A 21,221-nucleotide genomic window follows, 5' to 3' on the forward strand; every position below is an offset into this window, starting at 1 on the left:
AGTACAAGTGAGGGAATACAGGGGTAGGGGAGATAGCTCTCAGTACAAGTGAGGGAATACAGGGGTATGGGAGATAGCTCTCAGTACAAGTGAGGGAATACAGGGGTATGGGAGATAGCTCTCAGTACAAGTGAGGGAATACAGGGGTAGGGGAGATAGCTCTCAGTACAAGTGAAGGAATACAGGGGTAGGGGAGATAGCTCTCAGTACAAGTGAGGGAATACAGGGGTAGGGGAGATAGCTCTCAGTACAAGTGAGGGAATACAGGGGTATGGGAGATAGCTCTCAGTACAAGTGAGGGAATACAGGGGTAGGGGAGATAGCTCTCAGGACAAGTGAGGGAATACAGGGGTAGGGGAGATAGCTCTCAGTACAAGTGAGGGAATACAGGGGTAGGGGAGATAGCTCTCAGTACAAGTGAGGGAATACAGGGGTAGGGGGGATAGCTCTCAGTACAAGTGAGGGAATACAGGGGTATGGGAGATAGCTCTCAGTACAAGTGAGGGAATACAGGGATAGGGGAGATAGCTCTCAGTACAAGTGAGGGAATACAGGGGTAGGGGAGATAGCTCTCAGTACCAGTGAGGGAATACAGGGGTAGGGGGGATAGCTCTCAATACAAGTGAGGGAATACAGGGGTAGGGGAGATAGCTCTCAGTACAAGTGATGGAATACAGGGGTAGGGGAGATTGCTCTCAGTACAAGTGAGGGAATACAGGGGTAGGGGAGATAACTCTCAGTACAAGTGAGGGAATACAGGGGTATGGGAGATAGCTCTCAGTACAAGTGAGGGAATACAGGGGTAGGGGGGATAGCTCTCAGTACAAGTGAGGAAATACAGGGGTATGGGAGATAGCTCTCAGTACAAGTGAGGGAATACAGGGGTAGGGGGGATAGCTCTCAGTACAAGTGAGGGAATACAGGGGTAGGGGGGATAGCTCTCAGTACAAGTGAGGGAATACAGGGGTAGGGGAGATAGCTCTCAGTACAAGTGAGGGAATACAGGGGTAGGGGGGATAGCTCTCAGTACAAGTGAGGGAATACAGGGGTAGGGGAGATAGCTCTCAGTACAAGTGAGGGAATACAGGGGTAGGGGGGATAGCTCTCAGTACAAGTGAGGGAATACAGGGGTAGGGGAGATAGCTCTCAGTACAAGTGAGGGAATACAGGGGTAGGGGAGATAGCTCTCAGTACAAGTGAGGGAATACAGGGGTAGGGGGGATAGCTCTCAGTACAAGTGAGGGAATACAGGGGTAGGGGGGATAGCTCTCAGTACAAGTGAGGGAATACAGGGGTAGGGGAGATAGCTCTCAGTACAAGTGAGGGAATACAGGGGTAGGGGGGATAGCTCTCAGTACAAGTGAGGGAATACAGGGGTAGGGGAGATAGCTCTCAGTACAAGTGAGGGAATACAGGGGTAGGGGAGATAGCTCTCAGTACAAGTGAGGGAATACAGGGGTAGGGGAGATAGCTCTCAGTACAAGTGAGGGAATACAGGGGTATGGGAGATAGCTCTTAGTACAAGTTGCCCCAGGGACTGGTCCGATTGCCATCTTGGAGTCAGGAAGGAATTTTTTCCCCTCTGCGGCAAATTAGAGAGGCTTCAGATGGGGTTTTTGCCTTCCTCTGGATCAACTAGTAGTTAGGCAGGTTATATATAGGCATTATGGTTGAACTTGATGGACGTATGTCTTTTTTCAACCCAACTTACTATGTAACTATCTGGGAGGTCGTGTGATTCTGGTGCATTACGGATTATCCAACCTGATGAAACATTTCTATCATTTGTTCAAAAGGAAGTGAAGAGGAAATCTGTGGCTTTAACACTTGTTACCACTGCACAGGTTAGCCTGTTATGACCATTTTAGCTGGAGTCTGTGTTAAAAATGTATCAGCAATGCATTTACCAGTAAAAGAAAATATAGCCTTAACAGTTGTTATTTGCTCAAGCCTACACGGTTACTTTACCAATATGAGATTCATAAAGTATTATTACACGCATTTCTAACTGTGCATTTTTATTTACAGTAGTAAGAGCTCCCATACTGGTTCCTCTGTAGAAGTTATATATATATAATACACAAGAGCCTAGAATATCTTGTAAATTATATCCTTATAAACAGAGTGTAGTTATGTCATCGGTTATAATTGGTGCTTAGTGATGTCATTTCGGTCACATGACTCACTGAAACTTGTGTATTATAATTAATAATGTACTCCCTGTTTTAAAATATGAGGATATATTATATTATATTATATGGTCATGGAACTCCTGGGTGACTTATAATATCCCTATATTTTACAACAGGGGGTACATTATTCACTATATGTTAAATAAAGGGTAATAATAATATAAGTGATGTAAAACGGTGTGGGATTGATATAATTGCTGAGGTTTTGTGCCATTTAGGGGCAGTGGAACAGCTCTGATAGGCTAATGTCACACCATGGGGCCCATTTATCAAAGTCCGACTTCTAAAAGTACGATACAAAAAATTCGTATTAAATCCAATATTTTCTGATGTGTGCTAAAAGCGCAAAAATTTTGCATCGTTGTCGTACGAAAATATCGCGGTATGATCGGAAAGTTCCAAAATTTTCGTATCGGAATGATTGTAAACAGCATGAAAAACTTTCTGACTTTGATCCTTCTGTGCATGATTTTTGAAGTCTCCCATAGGGCTCAATGGCACTCTGCAGCTCCAACCCGGCCCAAGGAAAGTCTCCCATAGGGCTCAATGGCACTCTGCAGCTCCAACCCGGCCCAAGGAAAGTCTCCCATAGGGCTCAATGGCACTCTGCAGCTCCAACCTGGCCCAAGAAAAGCCTCCCATAGGGCTCAATGGCACTCTGCAGCTCCAACCTGGCCCAAGGAAAGTCTCCCATAGGGCTCAATGGCACTCTGCAGCTCCAACCCGGCCCAAGGAAAGTCTCCCATAGGGCTCAATGGCACTCTGCAGCTCCAACCCGGCCCAAGGAAAGTCTCCCATAGGGCTCAATGGCACTCTGCAGCTCCAACCCGGCCCAAGGAAAGTCTCCCATAGGGCTCAATGGCACTCTGCAGCTCCAACCCGGCCCAAGGGAAGCCTCCCATAGGGCTCAATGGCACTCTGCAGCTCCAACCCGGCCCAAGGAAAGTCTCCCATAGGGCTCAATGGCACTCTGCAGCTCCAACCCGGCCCAAGGGAAGCCTCCCATAGGGCTCAATGGCACTCTGCAGCTCCAACCCGGCCCAAGGAAAGTCTCCCATAGGGCTCAATGGCACTCTGCAGCTCCAACCCGGCCCAAGGAAAGTCTCCCATAGGGCTCAATGGCACTCTGCAGCTCCAACCCGGCCCAAGGGAAGCCTCCCATAAGGCTCAATGGCACTCTGCAGCTCCAACCCGGCCCAAGGAAAGTCTCCCATAGGGCTCAATGGCACTCTGCAGCTCCAACCCGGCCCAAGGGAAGCCTCCCATAGGGCTCAATGGCACTCTGCAGCTCCAACCCGGCCCAAGGAAAGTCTCCCATAGGGCTCAATGGCACTCTGCAGCTCCAACCCGGCCCAAGGGAAGCCTCCCATAGGGCTCAATGGCACTCTGCAGCTCCAACCCGGCCCAAGGAAAGTCTCCCATAGGGCTCAATGGCACTCTGCAGCTCCAACCCGGCCCAAGGAAAGTCTCCCATAGGGCTCAATGGCACTCTGCGGCTCCAACCCGGCCCAAGGAAAGTCACCATCCCGAAGCTTGGATGAATAACGAAACTTTGTACTCCTTGCGACAAATACGATTTTGAATTGTCGCAAAGTACAAAAAGTTGTGCAAATTAACGGAAAAAATCACAGAAAATACGCACAGTTCTAAAACTTAGAAAAAGTACGAATTTTTAGTATTCAATCGTACTTTGATAAATGGGCCCCCACGTGTTTCCTGCACCAGTGCAGAAAATTATAATGCTGTGTCTTGTGTGTACAGGTATGGGACATGTTATCCAGAATGCTTGGGACCAGGGGTTTTCTGGATAAGGGATCTTCCTGTAACTTGGGTCGCCATACCTTCTGTATAAGCCCCACCTACAATATTTTGCCCATTCATTGCAATGATCAGCTGCCCCACAAATCTCAATGAATTCCTTATGGTGCAAAACCGCATACAAGAGCTGTGCTAGAAAGTCATGTTTCAGAAGATTTGTGCAATAACATAAATAATAATAATTATAATAGATAATATAAATGATAAATTCTAGATTCTAAATAAATAATAGTAATATATTATAAAGTTATACACACATACATACATAGAGAGACTATAGGCTAGATGCACCCAGTTACAGTCAGACTTACCAGCCAGGTACGAACTTGCTCTCTGTCTCCCTCCTCCCAGCACTGACAGTCATCAATACAGGTATGGGATCCCTTATCCGGAAACCCGTTATCCAGAAATCTCCGAATTACGGAGAGCCCGTCTCCCATAGACTCAATTTTAATCAAATAATTCAGAATTTTAAAGCTGATTTCCTTTTTCTCTGTAGTAGTAAAACAGTACATTGCAACTGATCCCAATTAAGATATAAATAATCCTTATTGGGTGCAAAACAATCCTATTGGGTTTATTTAATGGTTAAATGATTCCCTTTTCTCTGTAATAATAAAACAGTACCTGTACTTGATCCCAACTAAGATATAATTACCCCTTATTGGGGGCAGAACAGCCCTATTGGGTTTATTTAATGGTTAAATGATTCCTTTTTCTCTGTAATAATAAAACAGTACCTGTACTTGATCCCAACTAAGATATAATTACCCCTTATTGGGGGCAGAACAGCCCTATTGGGTTTATTTAATGGTTAAATGATTCCCTTTTCTCTGTAATAATAAAACAGTACCTGTACTTGATCCCAACTAAGATAAAATTACCCCTTATTGGGGCAGAACAGCCCTATTGGGTTTATTTAATGGTTAAATGATTCCCTTTTCTCTGTAATAATAAAACAGTACCTGTACTTGATCCCAACTAAGATATAATTACCCCTTATTGGGGGCAGAACAGCCCTATTGAGTTTATTTAATGGTTAAATGATTCCCTTTTCTCTGTAATAATAAAACAGTACCTGTACTTGATCCCAACTAAGATATAATTACCCCTTATTGGATGAAAAACAATCCTATTGGGTTTAATTAATTTTTTATTGATTTTTTAGTAGACTTAAGGTATGGAGATCCAAATTATGGAAAGACCCCTTATCTGGAATACCCTTGGTCCCGAGCATTATGGATAATGGGTCCTATACTTGTACTGTAGCTGTAGGGAACTCTTCCCTACTAACCCCACCCCATGCTTGGCCCTTATTGGCTATAAAGCAGTGTGTGCAGTTTGTGGTATCAAGTAGCTTCATTCATCTATTCTCTAAAGGTTTTACAAATCAAATAAATGCTTCTTTATGCAGCCACAGGCATAGAGGCAGGGCAGGCAATATATGATTGACAGATCATATTTTTCATTACAGTTACTTTCACTGTCCATTCTGCACTTCCTACATGTCACCTAGATGGTGCATACACAAGATTTTGGGGTTATACAAAACTTTCCTCAATAAAATGGTGCCTGCCCTATTGCTGTTATTGTTCATTTTAAGACTGAAGGAAACAAAATAAAAATAATTTATATAGTGTAAGTAAAATAGATTTTGCTTGACTAACACAACAGAAAAGGATTTGGAATGATTTCTGTGTTTAAAGCATCAAAGGATACGACGCACGTCCCCAGTTCTGCTGTAGTTGGACGTGCTGGAGTAGTAAGGGTCTTTCTGTTGTTCTGCTATGAGATTTATAGAGAAAAGGACTCACCTGCAGGGTCCCGAGGTGCCGGAAAGCAGTGGATGAAGGGGATCTGTCACTTAGGGTAAGGTAGGGATCTCTTCATAGTTTTGGAACTATAACTGATAAATACATGTTTTATATATCTCTAAGCTATGAAATGAGGGACCACTAACAGCAAATAGTGGCTTGAAGCAAAAACATTTTTCAAAACAACTTATAGGTGATGGCGACAAAACTTGACACCATCTATTTCCTGTGGTATTTCCTCTCATCTGCTCTCTACAGAGTCTAACATTGAATAATACAACAAACTGCACTTTGGGCTATTAGATACCAATACTGTACAGCACTTTGGGCTATTAGATACCAATACAGTACAGCACTTTGGGCTATTAGATACCAATACAGTACAGCACTTTGGGCTATTAGATACCAATACTGTACAGCACTTTGGGCTATTAGATACCAATACAGTACAGCACTTTGGGCTATTAGATACCAATACTGTACAGCACTTTGGGCTATTAGATACCAATACAGTACAGCACTTTGGGCTATTAGATACCAATACAGTACAGCACTTTGGGCTATTAGATACCAATACTGTACAGCACTTTGGGCTATTAGATACCAATACAGTACAGCACTTTGGGCTATTAGATACCAATACAGTACAGCACTTTGGGCTATTAGATACCAATACTGTACAGCACTTTGGGCTATTAGATACCAATACTGTACAGCACTATGGGCTATTAGATACCAATACTGTACAGCACTTTGGGCTATTAGATACCAATACTGTACAGCACTTTGGGCTATTAGATACCAATACTGTACAGCACTATGGGCTATTAGATACCAATACTGTACAGCACTATGGGCTATTAGATACCAATACTGTACAGCACTATGGGCTATTAGATACCAATACTGTACAGCACTATGGGCTATTAGATACCAATACTGTACAGCACTATGGGCTATTAGATACCAATACTGTACAGCACTTTGGGCTATTATATACCAATACTGTACAGCACTTTGGGCTATTAGATACCAATACTGTACAGCACTTTGGGCTATGAGATACCAATACTGTACAGCACTTTGGGCTATTAGATACCAATACTGTACAGCACTATGGGCTATTAGATACCAATACTGTACAGCACTATGGGCTATTAGATACCAATACTGTACAGCACTTTGGGCTATTAGATACCAATACTGTACAGCACTTTGGGCTATGAGATACCAATACTGTACAGCACTTTGGGCTATGAGATACCAATACTGTACAGCACTTTGGGCTATGAGATACCAATACTGTACAGCACTTTGGGCTATGAGATACCAATACTGTACAGCACTTTGGGCTATTAGATACCAATACTGTACAGCACTTTGGGCTATGAGATACCAATACTGTACAGCACTTTGGGCTATGAGATACCAATACTGTACAGCACTTTGGGCTATTAGATACCAATACTGTACAGCACTTTGGGCTATTAGATACCAATACTGTACAGCACTTTGGGCTATTAGATACCAATACTGTACAGCACTTTGGGCTATGAGATACCAATACTGTACAGCACTTTGGGCTATTAGATACCAATACTGTACAGCACTTTGGGCTATTAGATACCAATACTGTACAGCACTTTGGGCTATTAGATACCAATACCGTACAGCACTTTGGGCTATTAGATACCAATACCGTACAGCACTTTGGGCTATTAGATACCAATACCGTACAGCACTTTGGGCTATTAGATACCAATACCGTACAGCACTTTGGGCTATGAGATACCAATACCGTACAGCACTTTGGGCTATTAGATACCAATACTGTACAGCACTTTGGGCTATTAGATACCAATACTGTACAGCACTTTGGGCTATTAGATACCAATACTGTACAGCACTTTGGGCTATTAGATACCAATACCGTACAGCACTTTGGGCTATTAGATACCAATACCGTACAGCACTTTGGGCTATTAGATACCAATACCGTACAGCACTTTGGGCTATTAGATACCAATACTGTACAGCACTTTGGGCTATGAGATACCAATACTGTACAGCACTTTGGGCTATGAGATACCAATACTGTACAGCACTTTGGGCTATGAGATACCAATACTGTACAGCACTTTGGGCTATTAGATACCAATACTGTACAGCACTTTGGGCTATTAGATACCAATACTGTACAGCACTTTGGGCTATTAGATACCAATACTGTACAGCACTTTGGGCTATTAGATACCAATACTGTACCGCACTATGGGCTATTAGATACCAATACTGTACAGCACTTTGGGCTTTTAGATACCAATACTGTACAGCACTTTGGGCTATTAGATACCAATACTGTACAGCACTTTGGGCTATGAGATACCAATACTGTACAGCACTTTGGGCTATTAGATACCAATACTGTACAGCACTTTGGGCTATTAGATACCAATACTGTACAGCACTTTGGGCTATTAGATACCAATACTGTACAGCACTTTGGGCTATGAGATACCAATACTGTACAGCACTTTGGGCTATGAGATACCAATACTGTACAGCACTTTGGGCTATTAGATACCAATACTGTACAGCACTTTGGGCTATGAGATACCAATACTGTACAGCACTTTGGGCTATGAGATACCAATACTGTACAGCACTTTGGGCTATGAGATACCAATACTGTACAGCACTTTGGGCTATGAGATACCAATACTGTACAGCACTTTGGGCTATGAGATACCAATACTGTACAGCACTTTGGGCTATGAGATACCAATACTGTACAGCACTATGGGCTATGAGATACCAATACTGTACAGCACTTTGGGCTATGGGATACCAATACTGTACAGCACTTTGGGCTATTAGATACCAATACTGTACAGCACTTTGGGCTATGAGATACCAATACTGTACAGCACTTTGGGCTATTAGATACCAATACTGTACAGCACTTTGGGCTATGAGATACCAATACTGTACAGCACTTTGGGCTATGAGATACCAATACTGTACAGCACTTTGGGCTATTAGATACCAATACTGTACAGCACTTTGGGCTATTAGATACCAATACTGTACAGCACTTTGGGCTATGAGATACCAATACTGTACAGCACTTTGGGCTATTAGATACCAATACTGTACAGCACTTTGGGCTATTAGATACCAATACTGTACAGCACTTTGGGCAATTAGATACCAATACTGTACAGCACTTTGGGCTATTAGATACCAATACTGTACAGCACTTTGGGCTATGAGATACCAATACTGTACAGCACTTTGGGCTATGAGATACCAATACTGTACAGCACTTTGGGCTATTAGATACCAATACTGTACAGCACTTTGGGCTATTAGATACCAATACTGTACAGCACTTTGGGCTATTAGATACCAATACTGTACAGCACTTTGGGCTATGAGATACCAATACTGTACAGCACTTTGGGCTATTAGATACCAATACTGTACAGCACTTTGGGCTATTAGATACCAATACTGTACAGCACTTTGGGCTATTAGATACCAATACCGTACAGCACTTTGGGCTATTAGATACCAATACCGTACAGCACTTTGGGCTATTAGATACCAATACCGTACAGCACTTTGGGCTATTAGATACCAATACCGTACAGCACTTTGGGCTATGAGATACCAATACCGTACAGCACTTTGGGCTATTAGATACCAATACTGTACAGCACTTTGGGCTATTAGATACCAATACTGTACAGCACTTTGGGCTATTAGATACCAATACTGTACAGCACTTTGGGCTATTAGATACCAATACCGTACAGCACTTTGGGCTATTAGATACCAATACCGTACAGCACTTTGGGCTATTAGATACCAATACCGTACAGCACTTTGGGCTATTAGATACCAATACTGTACAGCACTTTGGGCTATGAGATACCAATACTGTACAGCACTTTGGGCTATGAGATACCAATACTGTACAGCACTTTGGGCTATGAGATACCAATACTGTACAGCACTTTGGGCTATTAGATACCAATACTGTACAGCACTTTGGGCTATTAGATACCAATACTGTACAGCACTTTGGGCTATTAGATACCAATACTGTACAGCACTTTGGGCTATTAGATACCAATACTGTACCGCACTATGGGCTATTAGATACCAATACTGTACAGCACTTTGGGCTATTAGATACCAATACTGTACAGCACTTTGGGCTATTAGATACCAATACTGTACAGCACTTTGGGCTATGAGATACCAATACTGTACAGCACTTTGGGCTATTAGATACCAATACTGTACAGCACTTTGGGCTATTAGATACCAATACTGTACAGCACTTTGGGCTAATAGATACCAATACTGTACAGCACTTTGGGCTATGAGATACCAATACTGTACAGCACTTTGGGCTATGAGATACCAATACTGTACAGCACTTTGGGCTATTAGATACCAATACTGTACAGCACTTTGGGCTATGAGATACCAATACTGTACAGCACTTTGGGCTATGAGATACCAATACTGTACAGCACTTTGGGCTATGAGATACCAATACTGTACAGCACTTTGGGCTATGAGATACCAATACTGTACAGCACTTTGGGCTATGAGATACCAATACTGTACAGCACTTTGGGCTATGAGATACCAATACTGTACAGCACTATGGGCTATGAGATACCAATACTGTACAGCACTTTGGGCTATGGGATACCAATACTGTACAGCACTTTGGGCTATTAGATACCAATACTGTACAGCACTTTGGGCTATGAGATACCAATACTGTACAGCACTTTGGGCTATTAGATACCAATACTGTACAGCACTTTGGGCTATGAGATACCAATACTGTACAGCACTTTGGGCTATGAGATACCAATACTGTACAGCACTTTGGGCTATTAGATACCAATACTGTACAGCACTTTGGGCTATTAGATACCAATACTGTACAGCACTTTGGGCTATGAGATACCAATACTGTACAGCACTTTGGGCTATTAGATACCAATACTGTACAGCACTTTGGGCTATTAGATACCAATACTGTACAGCACTTTGGGCAATTAGATACCAATACTGTACAGCACTTTGGGCTATGAGATACCAATACTGTACAGCACTTTGGGCTATTAGATACCAATACTGTACAGCACTTTGGGCTATTAGATACCAATACTGTACAGCACTTTGGGCAATTAGATACCAATACTGTACAGCACTTTGGGCTATGAGATACCAATACTGTACAGCACTTTGGGCAATTAGATACCAATACTGTACAGCACTTTGGGCTATGAGATACCAATACTGTACAGCACTTTGGGCTATGAGATACCAATACTGTACAGCACTTTGGGCTATTAGATACCAATACTGTACAGCACTTTGGGCTATTAGATACCAATACTGTACAGCACTTTGGGCTATGAGATACCAATACTGTACAGCACTTTGGGCTATTAGATACCAATACTGTACAGCACTTTGGGCTATTAGATACCAATACTGTACAGCACTTTGGGCTATTAGATACCAATACTGTACAGCACTTTGGGCTATGAGATACCAATACTGTACAGCACTTTGGGCTATTAGATACCAATTCTGTACAGCACTTTGGGCTATTAGATACCAATACTGTACAGCACTTTGGGCTATTAGATACCAATACTGTACAGCACTTTGGGCTATGAGATACCAATACCGTACAGCACTTTGGGCTATGAGATACCAATACCGTACAGCACTTTGGGCTATGAGATACCAATACCGTACAGCACTTTGGGCTATGAGATACCAATACTGTACAGCACTTTGGGCTATTAGATACCAATACTGTACAGCACTTTGGGCTATTAGATACCAATACTGTACAGCACTTTGGGCTATTAGATACCAATACCGTACAGCACTTTGGGCTATTAGATACCAATACTGTACAGCACTTTGGGCTATGAGATACCAATACTGTACAGCACTTTGGGCTATGAGATACCAATACTGTACAGCACTTTGGGCTATGAGATACCAATACTGTACAGCACTTTGGGCTATGAGATACCAATACTGTACAGCACTATGGGCTATGAGATACCAATACTGTACAGCACTTTGGGCTATGGGATACCAATACTGTACAGCACTTTGGGCTATTAGATACCAATACTGTACAGCACTTTGGGCTATGAGATACCAATACTGTACAGCACTTTGGGCTATTAGATACCAATACTGTACAGCACTTTGGGCTATGAGATACCAATACTGTACAGCACTTTGGGCTATGAGATACCAATACTGTACAGCACTTTGGGCTATGAGATACCAATACTGTACAGCACTTTGGGCTATTAGATACCAATACTGTACAGCACTTTGGGCTATGAGATACCAATACTGTACAGCACTTTGGGCTATGAGATACTAATACTGTACAGCACTTTGGGCTATTAGATACCAATACTGTACAGCACTTTGGGCTATTAGATACCAATACTGTACAGCACTTTGGGCAATTAGATACCAATACTGTACAGCACTTTGGGCTATTAGATACCAATACTGTACAGCACTTTGGGCAATTAGATACCAATACTGTACAGCACTTTGGGCTATTAGATACCAATACTGTACAGCACTTTGGGCAATTAGATACCAATACTGTACAGCACTTTGGGCTATTAGATACCAATACTGTACAGCACTTTGGGCAATTAGATACCAATACTGTACAGCACTTTGGGCTATTAGATACCAATACTGTACAGCACTTTGGGCTATTAGATACCAATACTGTACAGCACTTTGGGCTATTAGATACCAATACTGTACAGCACTTTGGGCAATTAGATACCAATACTGTACAGCACTTTGGGCTATGAGATACCAATACTGTACAGCACTTTGGGCTATTAGATACCAATACTGTACAGCACTTTGGGCTATGAGATACCAATACTGTACAGCACTTTGGGCTATGAGATACCAATACTGTACAGCACTTTGGGCTATGAGATACCAATACTGTACAGCACTTTGGGCTATTAGATACCAATACTGTACAGCACTTTGGGCTATTAGATACCAATACTGTACAGCACTTTGGGCTATGAGATACCAATACTGTACAGCACTTTGGGCTATTAGATACCAATACTGTACAGCACTTTGGGCTATTAGATACCAATACTGTACAGCACTTTGGGCTATTAGATACCAATACTGTACAGCACTTTGGGCTATGAGATACCAATACTGTACAGCACTTTGGGCTATTAGATACCAATACTGTACAGCACTATGGGCTATTAGATACCAATACTGTACAGCACTTTGGGCTATTAGATACCAATACTGTACAGCACTTTGGGCTATGAGATACCAATACTGTACAGCACTTTGGGCTATGAGATACCAATACTGTACAGCACTTTGGGCTATTAGATACCAATTCTGTACAGCACTTTGGGCTATTAGATACCAATACTGTACAGCACTTTGGGCTATTAGATACCAATACTGTACAGCACTTTGGGCTATGAGATACCAATACCGTACAGCACTTTGGGCTATGAGATACCAATACCGTACAGCACTTTGGGCTATGAGATACCAATACTGTACAGCACTTTGGGCTATGAGATACCAATACTGTACAGCACTTTGGGCTATTAGATACCAATACTGTACAGCACTTTGGGCTATTAGATACCAATACTGTACAGCACTTTGGGCTATTAGATACCAATACTGTACAGCACTTTGGGCTATTAGATACCAATACTGTACAGCACTTTTGGCTATGAGATACCAATACTGTACAGCACTTTGGGCTATGAGATACCAATACTGTACAGCACTTTGGGCTATGAGATACCAATACTGTACAGCACTTTGGGCTATGAGATACCAATACTGTACAGCACTTTGGGCTATGAGATACCAATACCGTACAGCACTTTGGGCTATGAGATACCAATACCGTACAGCACTTTGGGCTATGAGATACCAATACTGTACAGCACTTTGGGCTATGAGATACCAATACTGTACAGCACTTTGGGCTATTAGATACCAATACTGTACAGCACTTTGGGCTATTAGATACCAATACTGTACAGCACTTTGGGCTATTAGATACCAATACTGTACAGCACTTTGGGCTATTAGATACCAATACTGTACAGCACTTTGGGCTATGAGATACCAATACTGTACAGCACTTTGGGCTATTAGATACCAATACTGTACAGCACTTTGGGCTATGAGATACCAATACTGTACAGCACTTTGGGCTATGAGATACCAATACTGTACAGCACTATGGGCTATGAGATACCAATACTGTACAGCACTTTGGGCTATTAGATACCAATACTGTACAGCACTTTGGGCTATTAGATACCAATACTGTACAGCACTTTGGGCTATGAGATACCAATACTGTACAGCACTTTGGGCTATTAGATACCAATACTGTACAGCACTTTGGGCTATTAGATACCAATACTGTACAGCACTTTGGGCTATGAGATACCAATACTGTACAGCACTTTGGGCTATGAGATACCAATACTGTACAGCACTTTGGGCTATGAGATACCAATACTGTACAGCACTTTGGGCTATTAGATACCAATACTGTACAGCACTTTGGGCTATTAGATACCAATACTGTACAGCACTTTGGGCTATTAGAGACCAATACTGTACAGCACTTTGGGCTATGAGATACCAATACTGTACAGCACTTTGGGCTATTAGATACCAATACTGTACAGCACTTTGGGCTATTAGATACCAATACTGTACAGCACTTTGGGCTATTAGATACCAATACTGTACAGCACTTTGGGCTATTAGATACCAATACTGTACAGCACTTTGGGCTATTAGATACCAATACTGTACAGCAGGGACCTTCTCCTGCTGCTTCTGTTGTGCTCTGAGTAATGAGCTCCCAAAGGCGCTGCTCCTTACTCACTCACTGCCTGTTTATGGGACAGGGAGGTGCTGTTTTCCCAAGTAGCAATATGCTCCCCCATCTTCCCTGTTGTAGCACAGAAGAGGTAAGCAAGGTGGGCGAGGGCAGCAGAAAAGAAAACCCCCCAGTTTAACATTTTGTAGAAATTGTTTGTAATATTTAAAAATCTTCCTCTATGCCCATGTATTTGTATGCACAATGTGCCGTGCTGCTCAGGATGTGGTGATTCTATTCTCAGAACCAGGGACTCGGGTCGGCTTCTTCTGAATGGCTCATTAATGTGCGAGGCTATTGGCTGCCACACTGGGCAAAAAATATATATTTTTTTTAATGGCAAATGTCTGTGCACCACGTGTCAAAGGGAAATGTAGTCATTAGTCATTTTGTGCTTAACTTTCTTTTGTGCAGCTTTCCATTGAGAGAGAAATCAGTAAGTATAGTAAGTAAATAACCAGCGAATGTGCTGCCCAGCCGTGCCCCGGTACAGAGCAGGGTTGGATGCCTAGACTCTAGACAATGATATTCTGAGACAACTGGCAGTTAGTCATCATTTTTTAAGTTATTTAACTTTTTGTTCATCAGTTCTCCAGTTTGGTAATACAGCAGCTATCTGGTTGCTAGGGACTTATTCTTTCCTAGCAACCAGTGAGTGGTTGAAATGAGAGACTGAATAATGAATAGGAAGGGGACTAAATACAAAGATAAGTAATAAATAGTAACAATAAGAGTAAAATTGCAGCCTCACAGAGCTGCCGGGGTCAGATATCCCCACTTGAAATCTGGAAACAGGTAGAAGAGGAAGGTAAATAAGTCTAAAACTATAAAGAATAAATAATGAAAACAAATAACAAAGTCATCTTAAAGGTAACCCACCCCTTTAATAATATTTTTCTAGTTTTCACTATATTAATAGTTTTTACACTGAATTTAAATTCATAAATTAAATAATGCATTTAAAGGTGGAGGAAAGGTATAATCAAATGAGGGTGGGGGCAGTGCTAATATATCAGTATTAACAGTACTTTAACCCTTTGCGGCATTAAGTTTGCCCAGATACAGTAACCCAATCGGCAGATAGAATTTACTGATCGCCTGTTTAAAAGCACACTTCTTATTGGTTGCTACAGGTTACTGCTACTGGGCAAACTTAGTGGCTTTTATTAGATATAGAGGGGAATATCTTGGAATTATAAAACGAATGTAAATTGCTAAAGTGCTTAGAATAGCTCTCATCAATTTTAAATCAAATTATTTCTTCTCCTTCAATGAAAGCGGGCCTCCTTTGCCTCCGGCATACATATCCAGAGCAGTGGGGTGAGTAGGGTTTAGTAACAGGGTCGGACTGGGCCACTGGGACACCGAGAAAAAACCCTGTGGGCCCCGGCGGCCCAGACCCAATCCCTGTTGCCACTTTCCCTGGCCCCGATATCCTCCCCTAATGAATTTCACTTACACACGCTCAGGGGAGGACGTTGGACAGGGGCCCTTGCAGGGGGTGTGGATGAAGCGACCAGTGGGGGCACCTTGGGGGGTGCGGGGCCCGTGGGGCGGCAGCCCTTGTGGGCCCTGCATACCCTAGTCCGACCCTGCTTAGAAACCTGGCACACTGTGTGTGTATGGAACTGCAACTCTCTACAAACCTCTTGTTGTTCAATGGTGTCTTCTCTTCGTCCCCTTTTCTGCCTCCACTATCCCTTTGTCTCTTATGTCTTTCCCCCAGCGTTTCTCTTATTCTTTCCTTTTCGCTTCTGTATCCTCCGACCGTGGGAAGGCCCGCCCCTACATGCCCCACAGAATACGCTCAGCTGGAAAGACCGCATGCTTCTTGAAAAATTAAAAAATGCGGTGAAAGTGAAGTTCATGCGAGTTGAATTCCCACCTTGTGTTGCATTTAGAGAAGCATGTGGTCTTTCCAGTTGGAAGTGTTGTGTTCCATCAGGCCCAGTACGGACAAGCGTTTCTTTGTGAGCTGCGGCTTCATATTGTGTCTGTAAGGTAGGCGCAAGCGTGTAAGCCTTTAGATGTAGCGTGCCCACAATAAAGCAACACTGTCATGGGAAAACATGTTTATTTCCAAACCCATCAGTCAATAGAGCTTCTCCAGCAGAATCCTGCATTGTAATCTGTTTTTTTCCCATGGGGCTAGCCATATTCTTCATTTCCCAGGGTGCCACAGCCATGTGACCTGTGCTCTGATAAACTTTAGTCTCACTTTACTGCTGCGCTGCAAGTTGGAGTGATATCCCCCCCCTTCCAACAGCCGATCAGCAGAACAATGGGAAGGGAGCAAGATAGCAGCTCCCAGTAGGTATCAGAATAGCACTCAATAGTAAGAAATTCAAGTCCAGCTTGGGACTCCTCCAGTTACATGGGAGTAGGAGAAACAATAGGTTAGCTGAAAGCAGTTCTAATGTGTAGCGCTGGCTCCTTCTGAAAGCTCACACTCAGGCACACTTTACTGCTGCGCTGCAAGTTGGAGTGATATCCCCCCCCCCTGTACCCCCAGCAGCCGATCAGCAGAACAATGGGAAGGGAGCAAGATAGCAGCTCCCAGTAGGTATCAGAATAGCACTCAATAGTAAGAAATCCAAGTCCGGCTTGGGACTCCTCCAGTTACATGGGAGTAGGAGAAACAATAGGTTAGCTGAAAGCAGTTCCAATGTGTAGTGCTGGCTCCTTATAGTTAGTCCCGAACATTTACTCACTTTGCTTTTCCCTCTGGTCCTTCAGCCACTTCCACCTTCAGTCTCCAGTACCTTTAGGGGGATTTGTACTTAACCCAATGGTACCAGCAGTGCCTGGTGCTATTTCTTTCTTCTGACAACTTCCTCCACAAGGTCATGGTTGGAAACTGACCAGCAGGTGGTGCTATTGTGACATAGTTCATTCATATTGACAGTTATTTATTAGTAGTATGCCCTTTAGGGTGGCCACCTTTACCAGTGGCGCAACCCGAACAATGGGTGCAGGGCTTATGGCATTGGGGGGAAGTGATGCTGGGGGGGCATGATGATATTGGGGGGTTATGATGCTGGGGTGGGGTTATTGCACCACTTAGTTGCAGTAAGTTTATTCTTTTAATTAAGGTATGGGATCTATTATACAGAAACCAGTTCTCCTAAAAGCTCAGAAATACAACAATGGTAATTTAGAAAAACAATTCCACATTTTGCTTTTTCTTTCTGTAAGAAATGAACTGTATTTAATGGTAACTAATCCATGTTGATAGAAAGTATCATGGTGAGTATCTTAATATAAAAATGTATTTAATTTATTGGCCATTGATTGACTGCTGAGACCTGAACAGGTCTGAGGAAAACTGAACTGTTTTGGTCAAAACCAAATAGGTGGCAACCCTAATGCCCTTCCTCCCAAACATTTGATCCTATAGCACTTGTCATTTTTTGTTTTGGGAAATTGAGTTAGTTAGAAAGGGATTATGTTGTTATGTTCTTTGCTTAGCTCTGACCAAGCCAAAACATTATCCCAAATACAGTTTCCGGAAATAGGGAAAGAAGCTATTCATCTCATGCAGTCAGAAATGTATTTCTGTAAGTCTTGCATAGTGAAATAGAGCCATCTACTGGGCATATTTGATATTGCAACTTAGTTGGATAGAAAGTGTTCACCCTTGAGTTAACTTAAGGGCCTATTCATAGCAACTATTCGATTGGTATTTTTTTTTTTTTGTCGTTTTTAAATTATTTGTGTGGTTTTCCATTGAGAAGGGAATATGACCATGTAAATAAGGATGTGATGCCCAGGTGTGCCCCAGTACTAGCCCATTATCAGATCACATGTGCATTATAGTAAAATAATGAAAAGTCTGGGTAGGTTGTGTTCTGTAAAATGGGCCTCTAGTTGGACTGCCTTTTTTAAAAGGGCTCTGTTGAGGACCAAGAAGCCATAGCAGCCTTGGCACCTGGGGTAAACTGAACCCTAGCAACCAGATAGCACTTTGCTATAGTTTTGTTTCTCCTTAGCTTCTATGAAGGTAATACAGGCTCAGCTTGCAGTTTCAGTCTTACATAAACTGCCATTGTCTCTGGATGCTAAAGGCCTCTTCCTATTGTGTTATTTTTCACTTGTAAGAAAATAGTAGAGGGAATGGTCTGTAGGATGTAGACTGGCAGACTGTGTATTCTGGCAAATGCCAGAGAGGCTGCTGTAAGGTGCCATAGACAGTCACTATTTATTGGGCTGGGGGGCTGTTTGTGCCTCTGGGTACTGGGAATGCCAGGGGGGCTGTAAGGTGCCACAGACAGTCACTATTTATTGGGCTGGGGGGGCTGTTTGTTCCTCTGGGTACTGGGAATGCCAGGGGGGCTGTAAGGTGCCACAGACAGTCACTATTTATTGGGCTGGGGGGGCTGTTTGTGCCTCTGGGTACTGGGAATGCCAGGGGGGCTGTAAGGTGCCATAGACACTCACTATTTATTGGGCTGGGGGGGGGGCTGTTTGTGCCTCTGTGTACTGGGAATGCCAGGGGGGCTGTAAGGTGCCATAGACAGTCACTATTTATTGGGCTGGGGGGCTGTTTGTGCCTCTGGGTACTGGGAATGCCAGGGGGCTGTAAGGTGCCATAGACAGTCACTATTTATTGGGCTGGGGGGGCTGTTTGTGCCTCTGGGTACTGGGAATGCCAGGGGGGCTGTAAGGTGCCATAGACAGTCACTATTTATTGGGCTGGGGGGGCTTTTTGTGCCTCTGGGTACTGGGAATGCCAGGGGGGCTGTAAGGTGCCACAGACAGTCACTATTTATTGGGCTGGGGGGCTGTTTGTGCCTCTGGGTACTGGGAATGCCAGGGGGCTGTAAGGTGCCACAGACAGTCACTATTTATTGGGCTGGGGGGGCTGTTTGTGCCTCTGGGTACTGGGAATGCCAGGGGGCTGTAAGGTGCCACAGACAGTCACTATTTATTGGGCTGGGGGGGCTGTTTGTGCCTCTGGGTACTGGGAATGCCAGGGGGCTGTAAGGTGCCACAGACAGTCACTATTTATTGGGCTGGGGGGGCTGTTTGTGCCTCTGGGTACTGGGAATGCCAGGGGGGCTGTAAGGTGCCACAGACAGTCACTATTTATTGGGCTGGGGGGGGCTGTTTGTTCCTCTGGGTACTGGGAATGCCAGGGGGGCTGTAAGGTGCCATAGACAGTCACTATTTATTGGGCTGGGGGGGCTGTTTGTGCCTCTGGGTACTGGGAATGCCAGGGGGGCTGTAAGGTGCCACAGACAGTCACTATTTATTGGGCTGGGGGGGCTGTTTGTGCCTCTGGGTACTGGGAATGCCAGGGGGGCTGTAAGATGCCACAGACAGTCACTATTTATTGTGCTGGGGGGGCTGTTTGTGCCTCTGGGTACTGGGAATGTCAGGGGGGCTGTAAGGTGCCACAGACAGTCACTATTTATTGGGCTGGGGGGCTGTTTGTGCCTCTGGGTACTGGGAATGCCAGGGGGGCTGCTGTAAGGTGCCACAGACACTCACTATTTATTGGGCTGGGGGGGCTGTTTGGGCCTCTGTGTACTTGTAATGCCAGGGTGTATTTTGACTCCCATTCCAGACCTGCTGTCTAGTGTCCCATGAGACTGGAAGGGCCACGTGCTCCCTCCCCATGAGTGTGAATAAGGCAAGTGATGAGTTAATATCTTTCTCTTGGGTCCCCTTATGGATAAAAATGTGTCCAGAGACTGGTATAGGCAAGCCCCATTACAACCCACTCTAGGGAAGGAAGAGCCGCTTCCCCTATTTGTTCCTCAGTTACCCGATTTTGCATTCTCTAAAGCCAGTTCAGGGCTTGATCAACTGTAGTTTTAGGAGCATAAGGTACCCAGGGATATGGCTAACCAGACCTGTCAGCCTTCCAGAATTTGTCATGGGTCATGCATATTTATACCCCCTGCTGGGGTGGAGTAAGGGCTAGTGCCCAGGTGCAAAAGGGCATAGTGGGGTGTAACTGGATGTGACCTGGCATAACTACCCATGGCCTGGGTGGGTCATAGGAAATTATGTATAGAGGCTACTAAATAGCCAATCACAGCCCTTATTTAGCATCCCATAATTTTTTATGATGTTTATGTTGCTTCCCAAGTCTTTTTACATTTGACTGTGGTTTATAAGTATGGTTTATAAGTAAGAAGGATTGGGGATCCTGGCATTTGATGAACCTGTGACCCAAAGTCTGACAATCTGTGCTGTCTCTTACTTATATTGGAGCTCTATAAATAACATAATGGTGATGCACAGGGCTGTTTTTAAGTACAGCAACCTAACCTATAATAACTCCAAAGCCAATCCAAGTCATTTCTTACTTTGAACACAAGGTGGCACTGTTGCGCTGAAAAAGCTGTATTAACAAGGGTGTCAATCAACTCCTATTGCAAACTTCCTATCATT

The 21,221-nt window shown here is 43.5% G+C and overlaps 1 protein-coding gene across 5 annotated transcripts in view; it reads right to left on the bottom strand.

The window, feature by feature from the left end:
• The window catches only part of ifnar2.2 (interferon (alpha, beta and omega) receptor 2, gene 2), a 30,347-nt gene extending 13,766 nt beyond the window's left edge, over positions 1-16,581 (bottom strand). For 2 of the 5 annotated variants that reach the window (XM_004912142.4, XM_031896567.1), the window contains exons 1-2: positions 16,469-16,581; positions 5,825-5,916 (exon numbers count right to left, since the gene is read on the bottom strand). The gene's annotated coding sequence lies outside the window, so the exon portion shown is untranslated. Of the gene's footprint in view, positions 1-4,321; positions 4,447-5,824; positions 5,917-16,468 lie in introns of those variants that run through there. The other 3 variants (XM_002943487.5, XM_031896568.1, XM_031896569.1) reach the window with 2 other exon arrangements.
• Positions 16,582-21,221: the final 4,640 nt, after the last annotated feature.

Source organism: Xenopus tropicalis, chromosome 2 (genome assembly GCF_000004195.4).
Source record: "Xenopus tropicalis strain Nigerian chromosome 2, UCB_Xtro_10.0, whole genome shotgun sequence".
In the NCBI taxonomy this organism is placed as follows: Eukaryota; Metazoa; Chordata; class Amphibia; order Anura; family Pipidae; genus Xenopus; species Xenopus tropicalis.